Source organism: Pteronotus mesoamericanus, unplaced genomic scaffold (genome assembly GCF_021234165.1).
Source record: "Pteronotus mesoamericanus isolate MK-2021 breed Mesoamerican mustached bat unplaced genomic scaffold, CSHL_Meso_final scaffold_651, whole genome shotgun sequence".
NCBI lineage: Eukaryota > Metazoa > Chordata > Mammalia > Chiroptera > Mormoopidae > Pteronotus > Pteronotus mesoamericanus.
Window position 1 is genome coordinate 38,697,804 of NW_026555325.1, and position 19,615 is coordinate 38,717,418.

Below are 19,615 nucleotides of genomic sequence, written 5' to 3' on the forward strand. Positions count from 1 at the left end.
GCCCCCCAAAACCTTAAGCAAGCTGCTTTACCTCTCACCCCAGTGTCAGTGCTGTAAGAGGGCCCAGGTGCCATTCTGTGTAGGGAGATAGGCCAGAATTCTTACACTATCCCCCCTTTTAGTTAAGCCCATCACATTGGCCTCAATGCTTAAAATTAAAGGGTGATTGGTCCCTTTAATTTTAAGCATTGAGGCCAATGTGATGGGCTTAACTAAAGACAATCGCTGTTTTAACTAAAGACAATCACCGTTCCTGAACTCCTTCCTTATTATGATCCCTCCACCTCCCAGGAGTCAACCACTAAGGCAAATTGAGAGGCACACAACCCTTTCTCCCCCACAAGAGGAAATAAAGACATCCAACAAACTATACTATAGAGGCAAAGGAGCGGATTCTTAAATCAGTATTCTCTTAAGACCGCTTAAAACATCAGCCCTACTCACAGAAATGCAGAAGCATGAGCAATCTGCATCTCTGAATAATTACAAAAATGAAATCAGAACAATAACAAGAAAAAAACAAAGCCAAAAACATTAACATAAGATTCCAAACTGAATTTTATCTCTTTAAATAAGCATTTGAGATATTTAAAAAAAAAAAAAAAAGGAACACCACTCTGGATCAGAAATTTAAAATCTAAAAACAGAATGGACGAACACAAAGAGAAATGAAAGATGAGGTGACTGAACTCAGGGAGGAAAATAGAAGAAAAAGACAAAATCGTTTCAGAATTGAAAACTAAATTGCAAGGTGCTGAAGAATAAATTCAAATAAAAAAATGAAAGGCATTCAAGGGAATAGTAAAACAGGGGTCCTCAACTGCTGCCGGTGGCCCGTTAGGAACTGGACACAGAGCAGCTCTCCTGAGCTGCATCTCCTGTTGCCCCTCCATCCCACCTATCCACGAGCTGGCAGGCCACTGAAAGCTCACCTGAGTTCCGCCTCCGTCCATGCACCCACCCCACCCAGTGCCGAAAAGGTTGGAGACAGCTGCAGTAAAAGAACCAAGAAAATGAAAATGAGATAATGAAATAAAAATAGAAAGCTTTTTAAAAATAAAGATAAAGATACAATTATGCATAACTGGAATCCCTGAAAAAAGAAAAACAATACACTGTAATACAACAGCATTTAAAATCAAAAGGGGGGGAAGGATGAGAATTAATAAAAAAAAAAAAAAAAAAAAAAAAACTATAATCAAAAGAAACAAAAGATCCAATTCAATATATTAAAAGATCCACTAGGTAGCAGTGAAAATTGACTTGCTACAATAAACTCTAAGTAAAAAGACCAGACTTTAAAAATAAAAGGGGAAATAAAATTCCAAGCAAAAGGATCAAATAACTTACAAGGGCAAGAAAATTAACACAGGCATCAGACTTCTCAAAAACACCATATAAAGCAAGGCCACATTGTAAACAAACAAAAAAAAAGTGTGAACCAAGAATTTCACTTCTGGCCAAGATGTCCTTCCAGTAACAAGGCCATAAAAAAACAACTTTCAATATGTAAGAACTCAGGCAGAATTGTGGCCACGGGCTCTTGTTAAAAAACATAATAAAAACTGACCTATAGCTAACGAATAGGTGACTGGGAAACTTCAGCAAAAGACTGATCATAAGGATTTAATATATTTAAGTTGCAGAACTAAAAGCAAGACAAAGTTGCAGTTGAAGTCTGAAGACAACACACACATAATGCAACTAAAAATGAAAGAAGAAAAACAAAGAATAAATTCATTGATGTTGAACTAGCAATAGGTAAGAATCAAGCACACATTAAAAAAGAACATAAAGAAAAGTAGAAAGTTAAATGAGAGAACAAGGAAATGAGGCCATTTTGAAAAGGCTTAAGTATATAGGCAGCTACTAAACCAATAACAAAAGACAAATCCAAAATATCCAAAAAAATTTTAATTCACATATTTGTAACACAAAATAATACGACAAAATTGAGATCAAGTTCAATAGTCATTAAACAAAAATGATTTTTAACATGGCTCACAAAAAAAGTGATCTAAATGTTGTATGAAGGGATAGCCTAAAACAAAGCAAATCAGAAGGACTAAAAAGTAACAGGTAAGCAAAGGCATATCAAACATAGAAACAATAAGAAAGCCAGAATAGGCATTTTGATCCTAAAGAATTAAAGTCAAAAAGCACTGAATGTGGCAACAAGAAACAATGTTTAATGTTAAAAGCTACAATACACAGGACATATACCATATTTTGCCATATATAATGTGCTCCTGTGTATAATATGCACCCAAGTTTTAGTGCATATTATGCAAGGGATTATTATACCCTTTATTATGCCCATGATATGTAATCATCATATCCATGTATAATGCACATCCTTATTTTTCCCTCAAAAAATTTGGGGGATAAAGGTGCGCATTATACACATCAATATATGGTAACAGGAATAGCAATTTATCAAATAACTACCTCTAAAAAGCAAAAACTATTAATACAAGGGATGTGAAAAGATACAGAAAAACAATTTTAATAACATATAAGACTAACACACATGAACTTAACTGAATATAAAAAGAATTAAGAATATAAACAATTTATGTAACATAAGATAGATCTTATAGATACATATGAAACTTTATACCATGATAATAAAAACCCTACACCTCCTTCTCAAGTAGACTTGAATATTGATAAAAAAAAGTGATCACATGTAGTTCTTAAAGAAAACAGTAAATTTCATGAAGTAGAAATAATACAAATACTGATATCATAATTCTAATGAAAGTAAACATTACAAAGTGAAAATGAAATAGGGCATTCTACCTCAGAATTATAAAACTTCTATTAAACGACCCAAGTAAACAGAAAAAAGTTATACTTTCTAAAAAAAAAAGATATTTCAATAATACATTTAATGCACTGAAAAGAGAAAAACATGTAACCTTTAACATTTATATAAATAATAAAAGTTCCTAATTCAAAAAGAACAAAGTAAAACAAAACATAAGGATAGAAAAATAGATTAAAAAATTAATGAAGTGGAGAATTTAAAATAAAAAACAGTATATCTAATTCATAAACCAAAATCTATTTTTTCAATTAAGAAAATAAGGTTAATGAAGAAAAAACAAAAGGAGGAAACATAAATATACAGAATAAGGGGGAAGATACACTTTCAACATATAAGAACACGTTACACAAGATTTATTTCAGAATAACTGGAATCTGAAAATACGACTGGAAATAACCTGCAAGTCCACTGATAACAGGATAGCTGAATGAAAAACTGGTATATCCACCCAACAGATGGATCTCTATGAAATGAAATGAAACCAATTATATATACTTCTATCTAAATATTATATAACCTTCTTCTAAAGAAAGGATTTTAATGGAAAATATTACAAGTGTTAGACTTGCCCTCCTTTCCAATATATACAAGGATAGATAAAATTACTTTCTGATTACTTAAATTAGTAATGGCATAAAAGTCCATGTGAAGATTCCCATGAAGGTAATGCGATCACATAAAATATGTAAAATCATAACTAGAAATTAGCACTGCTGTAGAGGTCTTTAACACCCGACCCTCCTGGTTGTTCCAATGGCTTTCTGATGACCCCTTTGTCTTAAAGACTTTCGGGGGGAACGCAGCATGATCTGACCCTTGGTTACCTGGCCCTTCCCACATGTTTCTATCAAAGCCTGTATTTCTAAACACAAAATTTAACATCTATTAAAAGAGTATGTTCCGGAAGAGCAGGGCTGAGTCAATTTTACTTTCTATTGTTATGTCTGTCCCTTTCCTACAAGTGCCAAGTACAACTGAGTTGGTGTGGAGATATTTTAAGTGGTAAATTTTACTTTCTTTAGGAATAAAGAAAGTGATTATTTTCCAGAATAAGCACTGCTAACCACACGTGTGCAAAATATGGCCATACACCTACTCCCAGTAGCATAAAAGGGTAATTTCAAAATCCCTCAATATCTAGGGGTACAGAGATGACCCCTACACCTCTGCTCACCAGAGACAAGAATCCATGGGAGTTGACACTTTAATCTCCTGCCAGGGCAGAGATATAAGCATGGCATACAAATATTAAAATGATTCTGTAAGTAAAATGATACTAATAAGCCTCTAGAAAACTACTGATGAAATAAAAACAAATGCTTTCTCTTGATCTTCCCTTAAAAATTCTGTAATCATTAAACTCCTTCAAAATTCTTAGATTCCACAAAAATATATATTAACACACTATACTTTCAGCCTATACTCATTTAGAAAAAAAGAAAATCTGACAAGTAATTTGACAATAATCCAATAACTCTGTCATTCATTAAAATTAACAATATAAAGTATCAGCTCTTTTGAAGTAGTCCTCGCAGTCATGCCAGTTCTACAGGAAACTAGAAATTTATCATTTAGTAAATGACTAACTGTAGGAAAAAAAAGTCAGTGCCATTTTATAATTCCTTGTGTATTTTGCTTATAGAGGTCACATATAACAAACCAAACTGAATAAGTGTACCTAAAATAAAGAAGGAACTAGAGCACCTTATTTCTTCTTCCTCAGAGGACAGACTGTGTTCTCACAAAAGTTAATTGAATTCTTGTCTTTGATCCTTTTTTCTTTATGTTCTCTCTTAAATGACCTCTTTTTGTTTTCTTCCTCTAACTTGCTCTTCTTTCCTTAGCCCTAACAATTTTCATTACTGAAACTAAGTCCTATCAAGCTCTTAAGTTACACTACCTATATGCCAAATGTCTACCGATTTTATTATAAAACATTCAAGAGCTCTGTATTTACCCATTCCCACTACTGTCTGATTGCTCTGCTCTAGTAACAAAGTCCTTTTTACGAGTAGTTAATATACTGTATTCTTACTAAGTATCTCAGTGCTGGACAAAATATAAATGCTCAATGTCAGATTAATACTAGTAATTTAATAAAACTCTGGTTTCAATGAACCGTATAATAAAATGCTATATTACCTGCACAGTTCCTGCAACCATCTTGTAAAAAAAAAAGAAGAGAGAGAGAGAAAAAATACATAATTAAAATAAACCTTTGAAAGAATACTCTTGGACGTATTAATCTTAAGTTGCCTGAAGAAATATTATTTTCATAAAATGCTGTGTTCTCTTTGCAAACCAGACTCAATTTTTAAATGTTACCTAAAGTTAACCACAGGGTCCAGCATGGTCCTGCACAAAAGATGTAAAATATAAAATTACCTCTCCTCTTCCATCAACATTCTTACTGCCTTAGTATCTGGTCTCAGTCAAGTATTAAGAAGAAAAACAATAATTATCTGCTTAAATGATTCACACTACAGTATAAGTAATTGATAGGCTTAAATATTTTCACAATGTACAAAAGCAGGTTAACACAAATGGCATTTTAACAGAAATTCTATGTTTAAGATACAATTATACTGTAGCCCAAGTGTTGTTACCTGTTTAATCTGGATGCCCTAATGCACCCACTCCCCATTTCTAATCTTGGAGTTCTTCGGTATTTTGGAAGTAAACTGGACACAAATCCTAAATTACAAAGTAGGAGTAGTAGCTTCCCTCTCACCTCAAGATGTCTGTCTGATGAGCTGCCTATCCTGTAAGGGAGGGAATATTTGGAATAGAGCTTTTATTTACCTGAGTAAAGACAATCCAGGATCTGGCAAAAATTGTAAAAGCCCTTTCTTGTCTTTTCAGCTGCCTCTGAGCTTCCCTTTCTCCTGCCTTCTAAGCCCTCTACCACCCAAAGGGTACCCTTCACACCTCCCACCCCCAGGAGGCACTGTCTCCCTGCTTCCCCGACCAAAACAGAAAAGGACCTAAACAGGGGCTGCACTCAGTAGTGTGAATCAGCTAAAAGAAATGTTCCCTTTTCAGGTTGAAAGGGTTTGAGCTTGTAGGAGCTTTGTTTTTATTTTGCTCAGTGCACTAGGAAAATGCTTTTGTCCTGATAACAAGCCTGGGGAAACTGGATAGAAAGAGTTAACTAACAGGTACGTTACTTAAGTTCTCCTTTGCCTTCTCCACTCTTTTACCTTATTACTTGGAAGCTGAGAATCTCAAATTCCAAGGACCCAGATTTCACTTCCACAGTGTCCACTTCCTTCTCCTGGTTTGCTATCCCTTTCCTCCTTTCAGAATGGTGGTTATTTCGTATCTCCCCTACCCTCCAAACTCCCACAATCTCTTCTCACACCCCAGAGTTCATGTACCCTCTGGCAGGTGAGGAAAGAAATCATGAATGTCTAGGGGAAAGGGTGCATGTAATTCATGAATGGTTAGGTTGAGCTCATGGGCTCACCCAAACATTAAATTCAAACAAAAAACCATCACCGCCACTATCACCCCTATCCGGCTGATGTAAAAGCAAGATTCAGCATTTGTACTTTTTACAGTATGGTTGGGAAAGGGAATTGGAAAGGGGTAATTTAATGATAAAAGACATTAATCAGCATGATTATCAGAAAAAAAACTACAGACCGGCCATCATTACACATACTAGAGAAAGCAATGGGAAAGAAAAACTTTTAAAACTAAGTGTTAATTACAATTATATATGTGAACTGCTTTTAATTTCTGCTTAATTATTATACAACATAATAAACATGCACATCATAAAGGATGGATAGGATTAACTTTCAGTTTTTGTTTCTTTTTTTTTTTTTTTTAAATCCTCACCGAGAACACTTTTTTATTGATTTTATTTTTTTAAAGAGGAAAGTTAGAGGGGGGAGAGAGAGAGGCATTGATGTAAGAGAGAAACATCTATTGGTTGCTGCCTTATTGAGGACCCAACCCACAACCTTTTTTTTTTTGTTGTATGGGACGACACTCCAACCAACTGAGGGCCGGGGCCGGGGCTCAGTTCTATAGCAACTGCAACCTTTCCTTCCAATGTCCACCCCTGCAGCTTCATTCATTGTTGGCTGCAAACAAAAGCTGGTGATCCTCTTAAAACTTTAAAACAGTTACCAAGACACCACGCTGTCATACGAGAAGAGAGCCCAGGAAGTTAAGTGTGCCACTTCTCAGACTGTCCATCTTGCAACTACAGTACTACTTTTAGTCTTTCCCTGGTCCAACTATTCCTTTCCTAGTTACTGTAATTATTTTCTCAAAACATTTCTTACTACTTCCCAGCTGATGAAGTACAGCTGCTTTATAATAAGCAGTATCAAATCAAAACTCTTAAATGGCTCAATGAAAAGATGCTCAAATTAATTAATAACAAAAGATATGCACTAACTGAGAACCAAAGATCAAATAATTTTGTAACATGGATAGAGGAACACAGATATTATCACATATCCCTGGTGGATATGCAAAATGGTACAACATCTACAGGAGGAAAATTTGACAACATCTATCAAAATTACAAATGCAAATACCCATTCCTAGGACTCATCTGCCCCACCACTGTATGGAATAATATATACAAGTGATTTATTGCATTATTATTGTAAGGACAAAATTATAATACTAATAGCAAATACCTACTTAGGACTTAGTATAGTGACAAGACACTCTTCTAAGGATTTTACACATTTTTCTCATTTCAACCTCCCAACAATCCTGTAAAGTAGGTATTATCAACATCCCCACTGTACATATGGAAAAACTAAGAGGCCAAGTAAGCTTAGCCCAAGATCAAATTACTATGTGGAGCCAGGATTTGAACCTAAGTACTATTATTTTTACTTATTTGTTTGTTTGTTTGTTTACCTATGAATGAAAGTGGAAAGGGAGACAGAGAAACATCAATCTGTTGCTCCATTAACTATCAGGATATACTAAACCATCTAAATATATATCAACAGGGGAACAGTTGAATAAAATGTATAGTAAACCCATCTAAAGAAATATTACATTCTTAAAAAGAAAGTTCCTTTCATTTCTCCTCCCACTTTGAGGATAGGCTGAACTTAATGAATCATTTCCAAAAATAAAATATGGAAAAGGAAAAGTAGTAACCTTATAGTGGAGAAACCTGGAAAACACTACCGTAACCGAGGGACTTAAGATAACAGCGGTAATACCATGAAAATATCAGACACTCCCTCACAAGACATAATGAGAAGGGCAACTCAACTTTGTATATGATTTCCAAAAATCCATAGTCACATTGTAATCACGAGGAAAGCATAAGACAAACCCAACTTGAGAGCTGATCTATAGAATATCTGATCAGGACTCCTCAAAATAAATCAGAAAAGACAAGAAACTGTCATAGGAGACTAAGGAGACATGACAACTAACTGCAATGTGGTATTCTGGACAGGATTGTGGAAGGAGGGTTCCCACACCCTCTTCTTCACTTTTTCGACCAACTTCATTTCTGCTAAATGCACTGCAGACATTTCATTCTAGCTGAACCAATCTGACTGCCAATCTCCCAAAATAACCAGCTTGCTTCCCAAATCCACATCTCACACCTGGCAAAACCTAACTCTAAACTTAAAAAGCCACTCACCCACTGGTACTAGGCAGAATCCTGTATATTTTGTCTATAACAGGGATGGGCAAATACAGGCCATCAATACTTCTACACTCATGACAACACTGTCCAGTAATCACAGTAGCCTTTTCCACTAAATTCCCCTGACGCCTCCAAATACTTCTTAATGCAGTATTAATGCAGTGTCCACACAGTCACCATCATCAATCAAAGCTGGCCCATGAAAGAAACCCATTTTCCATGTACAGTCTCTACTATTATTTATCTGTTTGCCTTGGGTTTCATGTATATGTATTTATACATACCCCTATTTTGTTCTGGAAAGGACTTATGAGAATGCAAGAACCATGAAAAGTTAATAATTTAAACAATAAAAGCAAAATAATAAAGAAAACACCAAAAATGTGCCAAGAAAAAGGCTAAAAATATATACAACATAAAACCTACATGCCCACTCGGGTGTGCCACATAGCTGGCTCTGGCTTTCGGGTAGTCACTGCAAAAGGAAAAACCCAGTCCAGAGTCCATGAGATAAACAGCAAAGTACTAAAAAGAGGAACTATTCTTGGCACTTAAACCAAACAGTAATTTTTGTAAAGCAAAGAGAACACCAGCAGGAACAAGATATACAAGACACACAACTGCCAGTTTTCAAGGGGTTGGACTGCTTCCGACCGTATCCATCAGGAGAGACCTATGGCATCTTACCAAAGCCCAATGCAGCTAAAGGGATGTTACAAAGTGCAAACACAGGTTTTAAAAGCCCACTGTGTCCTTTTATTTGGTTTCCTCCTTCATTGCCTCCCTATCTAAAAATAAACTCTTTGAAGACAAGAACCATGTCTTCTCCCTCTTACATATAGCCCACCACACTATGTATTCTGCAAAAAAGTAGCCTTCAATACCAGTGAGAATCTCCACAGTGCAATTCAAGTTACTCTGATAATAATTCTCTAACCTAAACACGGGAATCCCTGCTCCTACTTAACAGAATAAAAATGGTAACTGAAGTCTCAATAGAGAGAATTTCTAAACCTTCTATACTATTACTGAATCATAAGTTAATTCGCAATGTCCCAACAACACTTTTTTTGTTTTGCATATATCCTTAGCACAAGGCTTGCAAAAATGCCAAGTTAGTATTACCAAATCTGGTCAAATATAATGAAACCCATAGCAAAAGCTTTGACAACCCCTATCAAAGGAAGGACAATATCACTACCTTTCAAGAATACAATCAATAGTTCTTTATAAACCAGCTGACAAAAGGCAGGTTCATTTTTTAAATGACTCTGCAAGTCTGCTAGTAGATAATGAATCATAATGCAGATTTTCCCTATTTCTTTGCAAGAGTCTGTAGTTTCAGTAAAGGCTAAACTACCAGAGAGAACTGTACTTCTCAACACACACACCCACCCACCCACACCATCAAACAAGCTTATATTTCCCTTTATGACAACTACCTACCTCCTCTCCCTTACGTGGTCAAATCGGAAATGCAATGAAGACTAATAAATTATTTAAGTAAAGCAGTTATAAGCAACATAAGTATTTACAAACTTAAATTACTACTCTTAAGCATAGGCATTAGGACACATTAACAATCCTCTATTTGTATTCTATTAATGGAAATCATTAATAAATAAGTAGTCTTACCCTACAATGGTTTAGGTTTTTTTTTTTAAACATTTAAGTTTGCAGTGTTCTCCTCCTTTGGTATCCCCTGTATGTAGAGGCACACCCTGTCATCCCCAGGAGGGGACAGTTGTTCCGAATAAAAGAACAGGGACAGGACTGCAGGGCAGGGGAGCGGGGAGAGCACCAAATGGACTTCAGAAAACCCATTGCCTGTACCTTTGTTTCTTCACCTATTAAAATAGGAAATGACAATTATCTCTACCTGCTGGGATTATTAGGAGTATTAAATGAGGTAACATTTGTAAACTACCTAATAAATGCATATAAAATAGATCTGCAATAAGTATTAGTTCTCTTGCTCGTTTTTTATAGGTAAGGAAATGGAAGAAGCTGAGCAGATGACTTGTCCAAGGCCAAGGGCTAGTAAGTGTAATACACAGACTAAAACTCTGTCTTAGGACCTAATGTTCTTTCCATTCTATCACGCAGCCTTAAAATAGCAGAATCCAACACCTCATGCTCATAGATGTTAGATACTCATTACATGCAAAGGAAAACAATTAACAATTTGAAAACCTATTAAATGGCCAAGCATTACACTAACATCTTTCCTCATAACTACCCTATAAAGTAAGTGTATTTATCCCATTTTATAGAGACAAGGCTAATAAGTGTTAATGCATGCATAATCCAGGTCTGTTTACTCCAGTACGTCCCCCTATTATCCTACATTAAAAGCATGTAGGTATTTAGAAATCACTGTGTACCAAACTTTAAATTTTAAGTAGCCTAGAAATGTTTACAGACTCCTCCAATTTATTAGCAGAAACCATCCCTATAGCTGTACCATCCTTTCTCCTTAAATTTGTTCTTGGTAAGCCAAAACAATTTATAATAATTATGGTGACACATTTACATTTATATGGCAAGTTACAGTTTAGCATTACATATATCCTCATTTTCATTAGATGCAACTACTGAGGATTTCATATATTGTCTCATATTTCATTTAATATTTTCAAGATATCTGTAAGGTAAGGATCATTACCATTTTACAGATTTAAAAAAACAGAAATTTGAAGAGGGTAACTTGCCTAAGGTTACACTGTAGTGAGTGGGGGTCTTTCTAAGAGAAAAGCACATATACTCCTGCATCTACGGATTCACTGAATCATTTGCTTTTGTTAACTTATCAGAGCTGAGAGAAGAGAAGTGTGTACGTGGAAGGATTCCTTCACCAAAAAAGTATTCAAAATAAGGTTGAAAACTTGATAGAAATATAAAAACAGGAAAAATGGCAAAGGTTGTCTTGGATCTCTCCTTCCCCCAAGGCTGTCAGGTGATTTCTAAAAGATGTTTACAGAATACACATTTTAAGCTATTCCAGAGCACAGGGAAAATAAGGAGAATTCATTCTTAACAGCTGACTTAATCTTGACACCCAAAACCAGACAGGAATGGCAAACTAAAGAGGAACTAAATATTATGTTTACCTTTTCTGACTACAGACACAAAAGTCTTAATATATTTAAGAGAAAAGCAAAGGATATGTGTAGAATGATCCCATCTGTAAAATAAAAGCCATTGTGAATACACATGTACGTATCTGAGTATAGCTGGATATGTAAATGTATATTTGTACATATGTACACAAAAATACAAAGATAGAGGTTTGCAAATATAAACCTGGAACTGTTAACAATGATTGCCTGAGAGAGGAGGGGTCTTGGGAGTAAAAGAAGCAAAAAGGACAAGAAGTAAATGGGAGATTTTCAGCTTTAACTCCCTATACCCATTTATTATTTGAATTTTATAATTAACATATGAAGTATGTCTGGAAAAAGCCCAGCCACTGTTAATATAAGAATGGTTTATGCGACATCATGTAACCTGCAAGCGAGGAGGCTGGAATGTGCAAGGCTGAACAATGATGACTTCACTGTACCAGTCAGTGGGGGTGGCAGACATCGTCGAATGAGCATGTGTATTGTATGGCCTTCGCATCCACAATGACTAAGCAATTAGAGCAATGACTAGGCAGCAAATTTTGCATTAAGCTTTAACATTCCTCTGTGGAAATACTTGGATGATTCAGAAGGCCGAAGCTATGAGCAACTGGTGTTTGGAAGCTTCATCACAAAAATGTGCCCGCTCATGTATCACATGTCAGGCAATGTTTTTTGGCAAAACATCAGATCACCCAGGTGACTCAGCCCCGCTACAGCCTAGATTTGGTGCCCTGCAACTTCTGGTTTTTCCCAAAACTAAAATCACCTTTAAAAGGGAAGAGATTTCAGACTGCTGATGAGATTCAGGAAAACAAAACAGGGCAGCTGATGGCGATTCCAACAAAGGATTTTGCTGAGTGTTTTGAACAGTGGAAGAGACACTGGGAGAACTGAGTGAGGTGCCAAGGTGCCCATCCTGAAGAGGACTGAGGAGTCATTATCCTATGTACAATGTTTCTTGTATTTTGTATCTTCTTCAATAAATGTCTCTATTTTCCATAGAACATGGCTGGATATCTTCTGGAAGGACCTCAGTATATCATGTTTGACAATTAAAATATATAAATGAATAACAGAGCCAACATATCCATTTGCCATTATCTCCTCTACCTGTTATAGTAAAAAACCAATTCTTTTATTCACTCATTGGGCATTCATTTGTTTAACAAACACTTGGGGTACAACGCCTATGTTCTGGCACTGAGTTTATAAGCACTTGTGCCACTCGGTACTTAGAGCCTATTTTTTAAAACCCAAGATGGAAAAACAGTTACTTCCTTTTGCAAGATACAATGTTGAGTTTTAAGCCATTCTAATTTTTATGATTTATTAGTTTTTAGGTTATCTGCTAGGAGTAAAAAATGTTTTCTTTTTCTGGAATTTAAACTACCATTATTCTAAAAAAAGAGTAACATAATTTGTAAATTTTCTGCAAATAAAAAATGTATTTGTATTCATTCATTAAACAAAGGTTGGATCCCTGCTATGTGCCAGGCATTATGCTGGAAAATGGACATATAAAGATTAACATATAACATATGGACTCTACCTACCCTCTACAGAGTTGAGAATTTGGCGCATATATATGGTACAGGCCAGTGCATAAAAACTGTGAAGTATATACCCTAGTAATCCTGCCCTTCAAAGTGAAACTGGCAAACCACCTAGTTCAAAAATAAAAGTTAATTTCAGATTAATCCAGAAAATCTTAATGTTTATGAAAAATGTGAAATTGTCCAATTACTATAAAATTAAAAGGAATAAATTTGTGAGAAAACGGAGAACATGGAAGCTGCCGAGGAAGAGAAAGCACAATGTCTCAGTGAACAGTGGCTTCTAGGATCAGCTCGGTCACTAAGGTGCTGTTGCTAGGTTTAACTGCTCTGTTTCCCAACAGGATATATGGAAATCACATCTACCTTACTAGGGTAAGGGAAAAAAAAAAAAGAATTTATTTGAGAAAGCATAAGAATATCTGGTGAATATGAGGTAGTGTAGCCACCACACCTGCTTTCTGTTGTTGCATGATTTTTTATTCATCATGTTCCACTTTGGCAATGATTAGTCAAGCACATCTGCAAACACAATTTAACTTCTGCATGCCTCACGAAGTGAAAAGAATGTAGGAAGCAGAGTCAGAAGACCTAAGTTTACATTCATACCCCTACTCTTACTAACTCTAAGGTTAAAAACAAGCAAATAAATGAACCTCTTTGCCCCTTTCCTAGGAGTAAAATAAAAATAAACCTATTTTACAGTATTCTTTCAAACACTAAATAAGAGAATGCATGTGAAACCATAAACTTAGAAATGATTATAAATCAAATAGACATTTTTGATTTATTTTGATTACAAATGGCCAACAAGAAGATGAGAAGATGTTCAACATCATTAGCCAGTAGGACATTAGGGCAAAGCGAATGAAAACCACAATGAGATACCACTTCACACCCACTAGAATGGCTATCACCAACACAGATAACCTTTGTACAAGTGTTGGAGAAACGGAACCCTCATACTTTTTTGGTGGGAATGTAAAATGGTGCAGCAGCTATGGAAAAGCTTGATAGTTCCTTAGAAAGTTAAACAGTTACCACATGACCCAATTATACGACATCTAAGTATACCCCAAGAGGACTGAAAACATAATGTCCCCACAAAATCTGATAAATGAGTGTTCACAGCAGCATTATTCATAACAATCAAAAAGTGGAAATGTGGCATATCCATACAATGGAATATTTATTCAGTATAAAAAGGAATAAAGCATTGATACATGAACAATATGGAGGAATCCTGAAAATATTTTGCCAAGTGAAAGACACAAAGAGACACATACGGTATGATTCCATTTACATGAAATGTACAGAAAAGGCAAATCTATAAGGACAGAAAATAGATTAGTGATTGCCAAATGCAGGGGAGAGGAATGGGAATGACAGCTAAAGGGTTTGGGGGGTGTCTTTTCACGATGATGAAAATGTTCTTGAATTAGAGGTATGTTTACCCACTTTTGTGAATATGCTACCACCACTGAATTGTATACTTTAAAAGAGTGGAATTTACGTATATGAATTATATCACGATAAAAGAAAATGATTACAGAAATTTAATATTTGCTACTTGCTACTTTTTGTTAGTAAATATCCTACTTTCCTCAAGAGGTTGTTCCTGTTGCTTGTAACAGCTATGAAAGCTCTTTGAAATTAGATGTTACACAGATAAATGGTATTTTTAGTTACGTCAAACTACTAATTAGAGAAGCTTTCTACAGACCATATTAATTTGGTATAATTTTATATCTTCAAAAGTTTTTATTAATATCAAGTGTGTTTTTAGGAGGTAAAAAGAGCTTCAAGGAGTCTTTATTAAGCACATGAAAAGAAAATAGGTCAAAATGTAATATTTCCTGCTTTTTAAATTAGTAGACATTTAGTTTTTAGGTATACTCGTCCAACAAAAACACAAGCAGATGAATTTTGCATCCTCTTCTCTACCACTTCACATGTTCTGGATTCTCCTGCCAGACTTCTAGGTCCGTCCATCCATCATCAGCTCCTAATCTCATCCACCAATTAGTCCTTCCAATTTTTATTCACAGTGGTTAAAATGGTTGGTAAACTCTTGAAACGCCATCAATTTCATTCCCTAATGTGGGGGAATTTACAGAGCTGGCCCAATTTTTAAGATTAAGTTTAATCTAGATCGTTTGAATAAATATACAGAAAAATTATTCCTTGAATTCTGGATGTACAATCTGTAGAGCTGTATAATGCTTTTTAAGTCCTTAGGGAATGTTTACGTGTATTTGGTCATGGGGTAAAAATAAAGTCACCAACTTCTGTCCACACGAAGTATTACGTATAAAAGCTTCCTGGTTCTAGAACAAAGATGTATTTTATTGCTCAAAGCAAAAGGAAGGTATTTTCCTTCTATTTAGTATTGTTATACTGAAATAGCACACCAATGAAACCAGCTAGGTAAGAGCATGACCCAGGCAAGGTACGTGAACGAAGATAAACTCTTCTTTATTCTGTATTTTGCCTTGCGGAAAGAAAAAAGTTTCTCACGCCTAAGAAAATAGGGTTTGTTAAGCCAAAGAAAACTATGTGGATGAATAATTTCCAACACAGGTGTATTGTGAGTGGCAATTTTAATTTGAAGGTTTCCCAACCTATGATAGGGCGCATGGTGGGTATACTTGGCATAGACAAAATGTGAAGAAAGAGGTGACCTGTCAACAGCTGCTATCGAGTTACTCCCTCAACAGCACTTCAACTTCTCCGTGAGGTCTGTGCAGGAGAGGGAGATGTCAAAGCACCAGGAGAACCACGGGGGCTGTTAGAGCAGCACCAAATCCAAACCGTGCATCCCAGGGTGAAGTCCCACCCGCACCCTCAAGACCTAGCCACACTGCGGCTCTTTTCCAATATGAGTCTACCCTACCATACAAAAAATAAATACAAAACGAGAGATCCTTGCCAACCCTTTCTCCTCTCCCTTTGTGGCTCCTCCAAAGGCTTAAGGGACGTTAACATCCTGCAGGGCCGCGGAAGCCAAGCCCCACTCCGCGAGGGAGACGTCCAGGAGCTTGGGCGCAGCCTGGGGGCCTCGGGCAGGCTGGTCACCGGCCACACAAAGGAGCCACAGCGGGCGCAGGACACAGGGACTCGCCCCGGGGGCGGACGCCACATCTGGTCCCCGCGCACCGGAAAATACGGATTAACGCCTAAACCTGTTGCACGATTCGGGTCCCTTTCACCCATTAATGAAGAAGGGCACTCAGAAGGGGAGACCCTAGCGGCCCCGGTTTTGCGGGCCGCAGCCGCACCCGGCAGGCGGCGCGGAGGCAAGGACTGCTCGCCTGGCTTCCCACCTCAGGCGCTTTGTCTGCGGCGGCGGCAGCGGGGGCGGCGGCAGCGGCGACAGAAGCGGCGGCGGGGCGTGGGCTCCCCTCCCTCGGCCGTGTGGCCCGCCCGGGGGAAGAAAGCCCGGCCCGCCACTGCCGCCTCCACGCGCCCGCGCCCGCCGCCCGGCCGCAGGGCCTGCGCGCTCCTCCTGCCCGGGCCTCCCGGGCCCCACGGCGGCCACACTCACCTAGCTGGTGCTGACGCTGGCGACTGGTTGCTCCGCGACGGTGGGGAGGACACGGGGACGCGAATGAGACGCGGACGGAGGACGAGACGGCAGAAAGCGGGCTGAAGCAAAACGGGCCCGCGCGGCGGAGGCGGTGGCGGCGGCGGCGGCGGCGCGGCTCCAGTCACTCGCTGCAAATCGCGTCCTGCCCCTGCGTGCGTCAAACGAGGGGCGGCAGCGCGGGCGGCCCGGCGACCTCCGAGTACCCGCGGGCCTGAGCCGCGTCCGAACGACCCCGCACGCGCTGGGGGAGCGGCTGCGCAGAGACCCCGCCCAGCTTGGGAAGGGGGCGGGGTCGGGAGTCCCACAAGAACTAGGGGTGGGGGAGGGACGAAGAGGGGACCTCTGATACACCCCAGAGGATCCTGGGGGCCTCACCGAGCGCTCAGGTGCAAGTCCCAAGCCGGCAAGCAGTGTGAGGTAGTGGAATGAGCACTGGATCGAGAGTCAGGAAACCTGGGGTTAAGGAGGGACCCGTCTACTTGACACCTTGGCATTTGATTTCTCCCCTCACCGTGAAATATGTATGTAGGTTCGAGATTGTGGTGTGTAATTTTTCAAAATTCTAACATTGTCATCCTCGGTTTGTTGGGATTCCTCTATCTCAAGTACCTACTGCCAGGAAATACCCAGGGATGGTGGTTCCCCTCCACCCACCATGCTCTGATGTGGCTAAAGAATGAAGGCAGCTGGGGGAATTTGGCGGGGGATTTGTAGTGAGGAAGGGCTGGATTCACATGTGTATTTCCTTGAAGATCTTTCCACTGCACAGTCCAAAATGGCCCTCTGACAATGGCTACTTCCCCATCCCCATCTTGGTTATTTTTCTCAAAATGTACTGACTTCAGAGTCTTTCTTCTTCTAATTTCATTGCGTAAATCATTTTTATGTCATTTCCTGAATTTGCTTCAAGAGTCATCAGCTAGTATACACAGACTCAGGGCAGCCATGTGTTCCCAATCCCAGGCATCCCATATCACTCACTCTGCTACTCAGTTCACTAATCACCTAATTTTATGGATAAACTCTTGCCATTCCAACAACTAGGCAACTAAATTTCTCTTTACTGAAGTTCTCTGATTTAAAATCCCATGGATGAATCCTTCCTCTTAATTCTGTGACTAACAGTCTCCACTACTTCAGCCTCTTTGCCACTCTTTAGGTCAAGCCTTGCTAATTTCACTTCTACTCCTGTCTTATATGACTGTCAAAGGACACTCCAAAAACACAGAGACTCCCTCCTTAAAATTTTTCAGAGGATCTCCACCTGGGTAATCAGGATTAACTTAATTACTATGGCACACAGGCCTTTTTTGATCGTATCTCTAGACCTCTTAAGCTCCAGCTTCAACTCCCACCATGTGTCACAGATTCAACGGACTCTGTCTCTGTGCCTTTAGTATATTTTCCCTTCTCTAAAATCCATCCCTCGTTTAACAAGGTGAACCTCCTACTGTCTTTTGAGACAATAAAGATAATGCATCATTTTCTCTTTGTAATCTTCTCTGACATACAGCCCTTTCACCACACCCACATCCTTGCAGTACACATTTATGCTGAATTAAATACTCTTTCCTCTCTGCTTTCATAGAAACTTTTTATCTGTTCTCTGTGATAATCATTAGCACTCTTTTTTACCCATTGCTTTGGCTGGTGGTCTTTTCTTACTAGACTGTGAGTTCCTTAAAAGGATAGAGATTTTTGTTTACTTCATTTTTGGCTCCCAGACAGAGCACACTGCTCAGCACCAAGAAGGTTCTCTTTAAATATTTGTCAAAGTGTTGATGTGATTATTCATTCCAACAAATACATGTTGAGCATCCACTCAACAGGAGGGAAATACAGTACAATTCATAATCCTTGCCTTCCTTAGCCTTTCACAGTATTCTGTTCTCCTTTACTAAGTAGAATTCTCTGCTTATCATTTTAAACCCTCTCCTACTACCACTCACATTCTTTTATTGTTTTAATAAAGCAAAAGCATGCCAAATAATTCATATTAGGAATTCACAAAACATCCCTGCCCTTCCTCTTTCCATACCCTCTAGTTCCACACTCTACTACCCAGTTATTAGATAACGGTAACTGCTGCAACAGAAAAAACATTAGATTGTAAATACAGAGAACAAAGTGTGGGTGCTTTATTTTTCTAATAACTATGGAATGCACATAGCTCAATCAACTTACACTCACTAGGCCTCACTTCTGGAGGTCCTTTGGCTTTATGATTAGCATTCATTTTTAATAGTTTGATTAATAAGGGAAGTATTTATATATATAAATTAAAGGGACTACCAGATCCTGGCAAAACAGCTGTTCAGCATATGATTGAACAAGTGACAGGCAATCACTCACTACCTCGCAATAGTATTCATCTTTCAACAGTCCTGTTCATTGCTTCACTGAACTGAAATGTCTCACTGTAAGTTGGGTAGGTAGCTATGGTATTGATAGAAACACCATTAGATTTAAACAGAAAGTGGTATGGTTTATAACTTCCTAGCCGCGTGATCTTGAACAAGTGCAAAACAGCTCCAAGTATGAGTTTGCTCAACTCTAAAAGGGGAAAATTGTTTTTTTTAGTCTCTATGTCATTTGACTCTGCTGTGATCTTGGTTATTTCCTTCCTTCTACTCACTCTGGGCTTTGTTTATTGTTGTTTCTCTAGTTCTTTTCAATTAGAGATTTTTTTCTGTCTTCAGGTGGGCCTGTATTGCTATGAACCTTCCTCTCAAGACTGCCTTCATTATATCCCATTGGTTTTAGGTTGTTGTGTGTTCATTTTCATTTGTTTCCAGATACTTTTTATTTCTTCCTTGATCTCATTGTTAACCCATTCATTATTTAATAACATGTTATTCAGTTTCCATGTATTTGAATGTT

At 38.0% G+C, this 19,615-nt stretch overlaps 1 protein-coding gene across 1 annotated transcript in view; it reads right to left on the reverse strand.

Annotated features, from left to right (window-relative positions):
- Positions 1-16,971, reverse strand: part of SESTD1 (SEC14 and spectrin domain containing 1) — a 96,843-nt gene extending 79,872 nt beyond the window's left edge. The window contains exon 1 of the mRNA XM_054562727.1: positions 16,694-16,971. The gene's annotated coding sequence lies outside the window, so the exon portion shown is untranslated. The remainder of the gene's footprint in view (positions 1-16,693) is intronic.
- Positions 16,972-19,615: the final 2,644 nt, after the last annotated feature.